This window comes from Notolabrus celidotus, chromosome 10 (genome assembly GCF_009762535.1).
Source record: "Notolabrus celidotus isolate fNotCel1 chromosome 10, fNotCel1.pri, whole genome shotgun sequence".
Lineage (NCBI taxonomy): Eukaryota > Metazoa > Chordata > Actinopteri > Labriformes > Labridae > Notolabrus > Notolabrus celidotus.
The window spans coordinates 3,783,454-3,793,712 of NC_048281.1; positions in this window are offsets into that span (position 1 = coordinate 3,783,454).

A 10,259-nucleotide genomic window follows, 5' to 3' on the forward strand; every position below is an offset into this window, starting at 1 on the left:
AAGTGAAATGGTCTATTATTATGTGTGGTTTTCCTGCAGAAGACTCCTCCAGGAATATTTATTTCTGTCCTCATTCAGCTCTCCTCACAGAGCTTTGCAGTTGACACACAGTTAAACACAAACAGAGTTGTAAATGACACCACTTACAACTCTGTTATTGTTACTATAGCTTATGTTTTTCTATCAGCAATTTAATGTTTCACCCACCAGCTCTGCAGCTGTTTCCTGGATTGTCAAACAGGATCTTCCTCCAATTTTCCCTGTCAGAGATGGTTGGGGTACAATAGCTGCTCAAGTCTCACATCTGTGTGCAGTAACTGTCATTAATTCGAGGCTGTCAAGACCAGCTGGAGACGGAACCCCTTGTTATTGCTACAGTGTGTACCAATTTCAGATGACAACTTAAACTATCGTTTCTGTCCCAGTAAGAACAGAGAGCAGTGAAATGTGCCAGACTCATTGCTGTGGATTGATTTGATATAACATGTGCGATCAGGTTGTCCCTTGCATCGCTTTTGCTGTTCCGTATGAATAATTGTTGATGTGGAGTTTTGACCAAGTAAGTACAGGGCTCTACACTAACTTTTCCACTGGTAGCACTGGTGCGACCAACTTTCTCAGTTGGTCACACCAGCACATAATTTGGGCACACCCTTTTTTGGGGGTGTACAGCATGACCATGCATGTTGATGAATCCGTCCCTCCAGGAAGTTGCAATTTCGCGATCCCAACTATCAACGCAAATTCAACCAATCAGCACGATTTTTTCGCGGCCTTGCAATTTTTTACAATCACCGCAACTTTCACGCAAATTTGACCAATTACCTTAATCTCAGCCCCTGTACGTCATCGGTTTAGTCATCAATTTGACTTCCTTGGAACATAAACGTAAGTCCTAACTTGACCTGCACTTTTCAACAACAAAACACGCACGGAGAACGGGTGAAAAGAGGGGACAGCAGGCAGGACAAGTGACCATGACAACGTTGTTATTTATAGATTGAGGGGCTCAGTGTTAGATTGGTCTCTACCTGCAGCAGGTGTGCTTTATGAACCAGCTCTCCTCACTCCTCAGCAGGTGTGCTTTATTAAGCAGCTCTCCTCACTTCCATGCATGTCTCATCTTCATTGATGATTTTTACCCCTGGTGTATGTTAGTGACAAAGACACAACCGGGGGACGTCTGTTTAATATTTGAGGTTTGACGTTGTTGCCACCATTACCTTAAAAAGCAAACAGCCTGATTTAATCCAGTTTGGTGATACATCAGACACATTTAGTAAGTTTTGATCAACTCCTAGTCATCAAAGATGCAGACTCATTTCAGAGTGCCGTGAACTGACTGTCTGTGCCTCTGTCACTGCGAAGTGCATTCAGGGACCGTTGTCAAATTGGTTAACAGTTGATCAAGTCTGGCTTTCTTGTGCTGCTCAGGAGACACAGTGAGATCTGATGGGTGGATGGTGGGTGTGAAAGAGTACAGGCTGTGATTCTCGAGACTCTGGCGTATGTGTGTGTGTGTGTGTGAAATACAGTCCTTTCATGGTATTTTTCTGTGAATCAAGAAAATCAAAATACAGTCACAGTGGCCGCATCAAGAATGTTTTCTAAAAACAACTGTAATTTAGCATATTTACTTGCCCCCAAGATATTATTGGGGGAAAAAGGAAAAAAAAAATTGCAACTTTCACCGCAATTTTTTCAAAAAGCAGGCTTTTTTGGGCCGCAACAATCACAAAAAAATCCCCCAAAATCCTGGAGGAACTGATGTATAGTTGTCTTAATTGGCAAACCGTAGTTTCATATGAAGTAAAGATTGACAATGACTCGAGTTATGATATTTGCTAATAATTTTACTGTGAATATGAAGTTTGTCTGCAAACTGCACAAGCCGTGGCTGACAGAAAAGATAATTTCTTTTAAATATTTTTAAAAAAGACGCAACAAAAATGTTTTCAAATAAAAGTAGAGCTTTTTTTTAAAGCTATTTTGGGTGATGCATTGGTCCCTACTAGGGATGTCAACAATTAATTGAGTATGGATTAACTGATTGTTAAGAACTTACTCAAACACATTTTTTTGTTTTGATTTTCTATCCCGTGGAATAAACATCATGTGGTGTCATATTTGGTTCAGCTATCAGGGATGTGTCTTAAGTTTAACGCTTGTTTGGATGTGAATCAGTTGACTGAAGGTGTTGTCATAGCGGAGACGTTCAGCTGGGGGCTGCAGCTGAGTGACAGGTCTCCATGAGCGCTTTTTTTCTCTGCCACCAGACTGATTCTGACTTGCGCTCCCAGCTGACACCTGACCACATTCACATGCTTATAATATAAACTTTAGTTTTTATTTCTCTAACTACAAACTTTTAATTTATCTTAACAAACTGAGTTTTAATTAAGTTCTGTAACTAAATTGAATTTTGTTCTTTCTCAATCTTATATTTTAAAATATTTTATGTTTTCATGCTTATGTTTGTTTAATGTCATATTTTAAATTGGGTACTTTCTGACAAGGTATGGTGTTATGGATTTAACCTGATTTTGGATCTACAAAATTAAATGTTGGGCCGTCGGGCACCCTGCGGGGGTGTCCAGAGGTCTGAGCCAGCTTCGGGCTGCAACTCAACACAGAAAAGATTTAATGTGTGAGTCTTAATCCTTGAGAAGAAGTTCTGAGATGAATCGAATAATTAAAGGTTCATTTCCGTTAAGACAAGATCAGTTGTGATTCTGTGTCCGGCGAGACAGTAAGACTCCGCAAGTTACAGACTTCAGAGCAGTGAAGGGGAATGATTATATATAATAATCCCTCCTAATTAAAAAATAATAATAAGACCCAACACTATTTACTATGTACGTTAAGTTACATAAGTACACTGAGAGAGAGATAGTAGATCAAACATAACTGGCCGTTTATATATTTCAGTCAGACAACTCACGTTTACTTAATAAGTTTATTGCAGCATACAGTATTGTGTTTGGCGTGTGGGCTCCGAATTTCATTACTCCTCGTAGATTATTTAAATGCAGACATTAGGAGCAATGAGATAGGACTAACCCCCTCGGAGCCCGCAGGTGGAAGCCGGGGAGGAGGTGGGGACAAACTTCACACAGCACTGAGCAGAACAGCAGGAGCACTGCAAGCAGAGGCAGAGACAGGGAGGCTAGCCGTTTAAATAGACCGGCGAATGAGGATGTTGAGATCAGCTGATGGAGAGGTGGTGACGTGTCAGTATGATGAGAGCGGCTCGAGTTGTCTGCCTGAACTAGCTTGCAGGCGGCGCTCCATATATTTTGATTCAGCGGAAAAACGCATTTGGCAATATTTTTGACACTGGAAACGTTTACGTTTTTTTAATGATTAATCGATAATTGATTGTTAACATTTCCAAAGATCGATCACATAAAATACTTGAAATTTACATCCCTAGTCCTGGCAGGTTTTATGTTTCTTACTGTCGTTGTGTAACTTTGTTTCAAGTATAAACCGTGTTGACGCGGTAACAAGTTTAGAGTTGTCTGAAACAGACGGGCCACACTGTCGTCAATAAACACACAACATAGCTTTCGCCTCGTACTGCAACCACGGGTACTGCGTGAGCCATTGTGGTTGAAAGCAGTAATTTTGTTTTCTTCACCTGCTGCATAGCCAGTGTCTCCCTGTCCTCTTCATAATCAGTGTATGATTTGGCACTTTTTGCTGGCTCTCCCTCACCACTAGCCTCCTCCTCTCTCTCCTCATTTTGTTTTTTAAAATAATCAGTGATGGACTGCATCATTTGTGGAAATAGTGAAACGCTTGTTGTCGTGAAGTTCTGTCTGTCTGTGCGTGTACGCTGTGCGTGTACGCTACAGCGCTGTCTCTTCTGAAAAGGAGAGAGTGCAGGTGGAGGAGACTGACTAAGCCAGTGAAAAAGAGGGCGACTTCAACCTCAATGTCTAATACAGTGCCTGTGTTGGAGGGATAATTAAAACAGCACTCGCATGAACGCCACCAGGTGAAGTTCTTACTCGCACACGCTTGGTCACAGTCTCGAGCCCTTAAGTATTTAACACAGATGGGTAACTATTTAGAATATTAAAGTTTCTAAGTTCACCTTCCATTCATTTTAGGAATATTGGTGATGCAAATACATGAAAGCTACAGAGGCAGATTTCAACCACAAAGTCTGCTAGACTTTATCTAACCCGGCTCCACACCTCTGGATTACTCTACATTTCAGTTTACAGAGATTCAGATTGTTTCAGTGAGTTGGCCCATTGAGCCCCAGCAGGGGAAAACAGACTACCTGGTAGGTGGGGAAAAGAATAACAAGCATTATCCCTCAGAGAGCTGTTTTTGAGAGGAACAAGTGCACCACATCAAACACAAACACCAAAAGCTTTTACAAGAGAGATATCTCAACTCACAAAGAAATAGCAGAGGAAGACCAACAGGAACTTCAGCTTGAAGAGAACAGCTGACAAGAATAAGAAATTGATGGCGAAGACTATACTTTGAGCTAACATGGGTTAACATGCAGTCAACTAACAATACGCTAACATGGGTCAACATGCAGTCAACTAACAACACGCTAACATGGGTCAACATGCAGTCAACTAACAACACGCTAACATGGGTCAACATGCAGGCAACTAACAACACACTAACATGGGTCAACATGCAGTCAACTAACAACACGCTAACATGGGTCAACATGCAGTCAACTAACAACACGCTAACATGGGTCAACATGCAGGCAACTAACAACACACTAACATGGGTCAACATGCAGTCAACTAACAACACACTAACATAGGTCAACATGCAGTCAACTAACAACACGCTAACATGGGTTAACATGCAGTCAACTAACAATACGCTAACATGGGTCAATATGTAGTCAACTAACAACACGCTAACATGGGTCAACATGCAGTCAACTAACAACACGCTAACATGGGTCAACATGCAGTCAACTAACAACACGCTAACATGGGTCAACATGCAGTCAACTAACAACACGCTAACATGGGTCAACATGCAGTCAACTAACAATACGCTTACATGGGTTAAAAATTCTGCCAACAAACAACACACCTAAAGAGACCACTATTCTTTTTCCTCCCCCATGAGTCAAAGTCTGACTTCTGTGTGCACAGAAATTTGTGCGGGACTCTGCCAACAAACATGCTACAAAACAAGAAGGGAGAAAACCAGGCAAACAAGACAAATTTTGACAAAGATGTGTGAAAAAATTTCGGGGACACTGACAGCAGCTCACAGTTGACTGTATGCTTATCACTCCAAGCCTCCTGTTGTACATGCTGGACATTTTTTCCCACATTCAAAGCCTTGAGAAAACAAAGAACAAGTAACGGTAGAAAGAAAACTGTTGGCAAAAGCGGCAAAAAAAAAATAACAGCTCTGAGATGACAGTAAACTTATACCAAAATATAACCATCATGTTGGAGGGGAACTGACAGAGACACAAAGCAAAAACAGAACAAGCAGTAGCTGCACTTTGCAGAAAGCAGAGGAGGTCCAAACTGGAAAACAGAAGTATTACCAGCTGCATGGTACAGTAGTCCATCTCAGGGGGCTATTGGGTTTGTTAATATAAAATGAATAAAATTATCTTTGTGTATTTTTAAGATCACTTTCTTAACATTGATTGAAAACATCACAGGGTCAAGGACAGTTGAGGGAAATGATAACTACAGTACTCAGAGAAGTTTCGCTGCATTCAGTCAGAGTGGATGTTACTAAAGAGGGTACACTGTTTTGAAATTACTCCATACATGAACTATGAAAAGCTAATTTTTTGCTTGTTATTTCATAGAACCTTATTGTATGAACATATAAACATAAATAACTCTCTATTGTCAATGTGCCCAAAACATATGTACTAGACCAGAACACTGCACTGGCTCAGCTCCATTGGTTGGTACAGAGTGCATAAATACATAGCTTTTAAAGGTCCTTGCCTGCAACAGACTGCCTGAACATCTTAAAGCAGCTGGAAGTGTGAGTGTCTTTAAACTAGGGCAGTCAACAATTCATTTTTTAAATCCTGCATATTTGCTTGATTTCAATTAGGTAATCACAATTAATCACATTTCTAATGACATGCTGCAATTCCATTATTTCGCATTTCCAAACAGTTTTTGAGTCCATATTAACAATGAAAAGCAATCAGGTTGGCATGTATTAAGCTCTTAGGTAGCAGCTCAAACTCTTAGTACTTTGGTGATATTTCAAACCTATTAGACGCAAAGTGCTCTTTACTTTTGACTTGTGAACTGAGCCATCTGGGAGTTTTTTAAAGTAAAAAGTACCATTCAAAAGTGCAGCAGTGTCATTATTTTCCATCACTGTAACAGAAGGAAGCAGGTAGACACTGCGGCGGCTTAACTATAGTACCTTTATCGCATCTGGATAAATGTGTTAATGCTGATGGCCCTACTTTAAAAATTAACTTAAAACCTCTTCAGCTTTACTTCAAACTAGGGATGTACACAATTTATCGAGTATCGATTAATTACTCATAACATGCATTTTGTTTTCAATTTTCCATCACGTGGAACAAACATTTTGTGGTCTCTTATTATACTCAGCTATCAGGGAGGTGTTTTAAGTAGGGGTGAGTCCGACTAAGGATTTGCTTAGTCGAATCTGATTCATCAGATTTTGCCCATAGTCGACGAATAGTGGAATGTTTGTTGTTTTTCCTTATTGACCCAAAGTCTGCATGATGGTGACCGAATGACAATATTACACATAACCCTTTACAATTAAGAGACTCATAGCTTAAAGTAAAAGGGACAACAGAATATTATAAGTATAAAACTTAGATTTTTTAAATCTATATTGCAAAAACAACGAGGTGATGAAGGAGAGAAAACTCAAATAAGACCACCATCAGTTAAACATGGAACAACGCTCCACTATAGAGAAAGGAATCAGGAGATATTTAAACAGTGTTCACACAGCAGAGAGCAGCACTGTGGAGGGTAGTTTGTCCAACTTAAGGCTGAACATGTTTATAATGTTCAAAATCAAACCTGAACCAGCTAAAGGGTTTTTAAATCTCTTAACAGAACCTTTTAAAACAGTCTTTCATCTCGTCTTTGTCCGCTTGAGTCTTTTCAAATTGTACGTGAGGAAAACCATCGTGTGTACGGACAGAAGTGCACTCCTTGCTTTGTTGACTGTAAATCCTGTCTTTGAGAATATCCTCTCTGATGGTGTGGAGGTGGATGGGATGCTGTGGATTGTTTTTGAGGCTTCGGACAGCTTTGGGTATCCCTCCTCGTTCTTTTGGCCCCGTACAGTTTTTGTGTGGTCCAGTAATCCTTGATCTCACAGCCCTCTTCATGAAGCTGCTCCTCATCTTCATCACTATTTTTAGGATCAACTGAAGTTTTATTTCTGACATTTTGAGCTGCCATGAACGTAGAAAGATTTAAAGACCAGCTGAGGTACGTCTGCTCCACAGCTCCCGCTAAATGGGAGAGTCCACTTTTAATTACCAGGGGAGATTTAATTACCACTTTAAGGAGATTTAACACTTCCAGAGCTGTTCTCAGAATTACATTAAATAAGTCTATATTTATATCAAAATAGGATATATGAGACACTATTTTTACGGGAAACAGGAAAACAAAGTAAAATTAGACATTGAGCACCCCCATGGTTTGAATGGAATGATCCACGTTTCATATGCAAATATTCGACTATGAGATTGGCAGTCGACTAAGGCTCGTTAGAACGAATCGTCGAATATTCGACTATTTGGGGTCACCCCTAGTTTTAATTTTAAAGCATTTTTCAAAGTGAATCAGCTGTTAAAGGTGTTAAGCACAGCGGAGACGCTCAGCTGGTGGCTGTGGCTGTGCGTCAGGTCTCCACGTGCACTTCAGACTTGAGAAGCTATTGTACCCCAACCATCTCTGACAGGGAAAATTGGAGGAACATCCTGTTTGACAATCCAGGAAACAGCTGCAGAGCTGGTGGGTGAAACATTAAATTGCTGATTGGAAAACATAAGCTATAGTAACAATAACAGAGTTGTAAGTGGTGTCATTTACAACTCTGTTTGTGTTTAACTGTGTGTCAACTGCAAAGCTCTGTGAGGAGAGCTGAATGAGGACAGAAATAAATATCCCTGGAGGAGTCTTCTGCAGGAAAACCACACATAATAATAGATCATTTAACTTCTTAATAAAGCATCAGGTTTGTCAGGGTCGCCTAACTATTTAAAGTCCTGTGACCAATGATGCAGTTTAAGGCAGGTAAACCAGAAGGTTTTTTTCTCCCTCTTATCAAGAACCTGCTGTGATAGAAGTGTCAAGGTTTTACATCTTCTTTTCACAAACTGATTCTGGAGCTGGCACTTTGAAAGCGGTTCATCATTGGCTATGCTCTGTGCATGAGTGAGTGCCATGTTTTCTTTTTAAATCTAGAGTGTCTTCATAGAAGAGGCGCTCCCTCTTCTGAAATTGTTCAGTGGTATTTTTCATTTTCCTGAGATCCTCTTCATATGAAACATAAATTGTATCTTATTATTTTATTTTCTTCTGTTGGTCCTTAATGATGCGTTGACAACAAAAAAAGCTTCCTGATTGAAGAGACATCACAGAACAGTGGGTTCTTCAGCTTTTCTGATGATAATAGAATTAAAACAGGCAGTGTTGGGGCGCTGGTGGCCTGGCGGTCTAAGCGCCCCACGTACAGAGGCTACAGTCCTCGTCGCAGGGGTCGCCGGTTCGATTCCCAGCCGATCGACCATTTCCTGCATGTCTTCCCCCACGCTCTACTCCCCACATTTCCTGTCTCTCTTCAGCTGTCCTATAAAATAAAGGCAAAAAGGCCAAAAACATAGCTTTAAAAAAAATAAGAATGAGTAGACAGAAAACTGGACACTGTGAGTCTGAAGTACTTTTCTGTTAGTAAAGACTATATAAGACTATGTCCGCAGAGATTATTTTTATGGGCCTGATCGTTGATATTCTGCTTGTTAAACATGTTGTACCAGTATTCAAGAATGTCAGCTTCAGTTATATGCATTTTGTTGTTGTGGAAAATACATTTTGGGGAAAAACAACATATTTGACTTTTTTTTTTTACATGAGAAAACTCAATGTTTCTTTATGGATGAATTGATAATTGATTGTTAACATTTCCATAAAGCAATCACAGAAAATACTTAAAATGTACATCCCTACTTCAAACTGAATTGATTTTACATATCACTACATTTTAGACCTTACGTTCTGTTTTGATCCTTTTATATATATATAGTTATTCATTACCCCCCTGCTCTGCATCCATATTAATTCATAAACATTTCAATCCTTGCCAAATAAACAGATACCGCAAAACCTCACAGCAACAACAAAGATGACAGGTGTCAGCCAGACGGTGACATTAAAGGAGCTCACAGCAGCGTAACAGGACTGGCATCTCAAACACAAACTTTCATAAAGCCTGAAAGGCCAGGTCATTGCTGCCATGCAAAGGCAGCAACCCAAACCCCCTCCCCCCACATCCTGCCACCTGTGACACAAGGCTCCATCTTCACCCAGTGCAGTCTGTAAGGCCATACTAAATCCCAAAGTAAAACTGCCCACCAGCTTCCAAATGCCCCAGGCAGAGTCACTTTCATCTGCCAGCTGTCAGCCCTGTTATCAGCCAAATACCAAAGGTTCTCATGAGCCACAATGACACCCCCCCCAAATATAGTCAGGTTTTTCGGGCATAAAACATTTTGAGACAGCTGCTCTGTCAGTCTCAGGCATTATCAAACTGCCATGTCAATGATGGCACTTAATCATCAGTTAAGAAATCAGTTACTTCATGCATTACTTGATAGACAGTGAGAAAGTTTTTCTATATGTGTCAATATGTCACTTTTAGTCCCGTGTGCATTTTTATCAGGAAGCAAACAAGTACTTGTGACCATGAAAGGAATGAGGAATACAGTTTTCCCAGCAATAAACTTAGAAGCTGACGTAAATAAATCCATACAGGAGACCAGATGGTTGACTTTGACCCTTAGCTAGATTTAGAAACCGAGGTAACATGTATTTCTGTCAGAATCTGTCACACACACACACACACACACACCTACACACACACACACACACACAGACACACACACACAGACACACACACACACACACACACACACAGACACACACACACAGTGGCCCCCTTTATTAGACATAAATTATCTAACAATTATATTGACTGAACATAACTAAATGAATCAACAT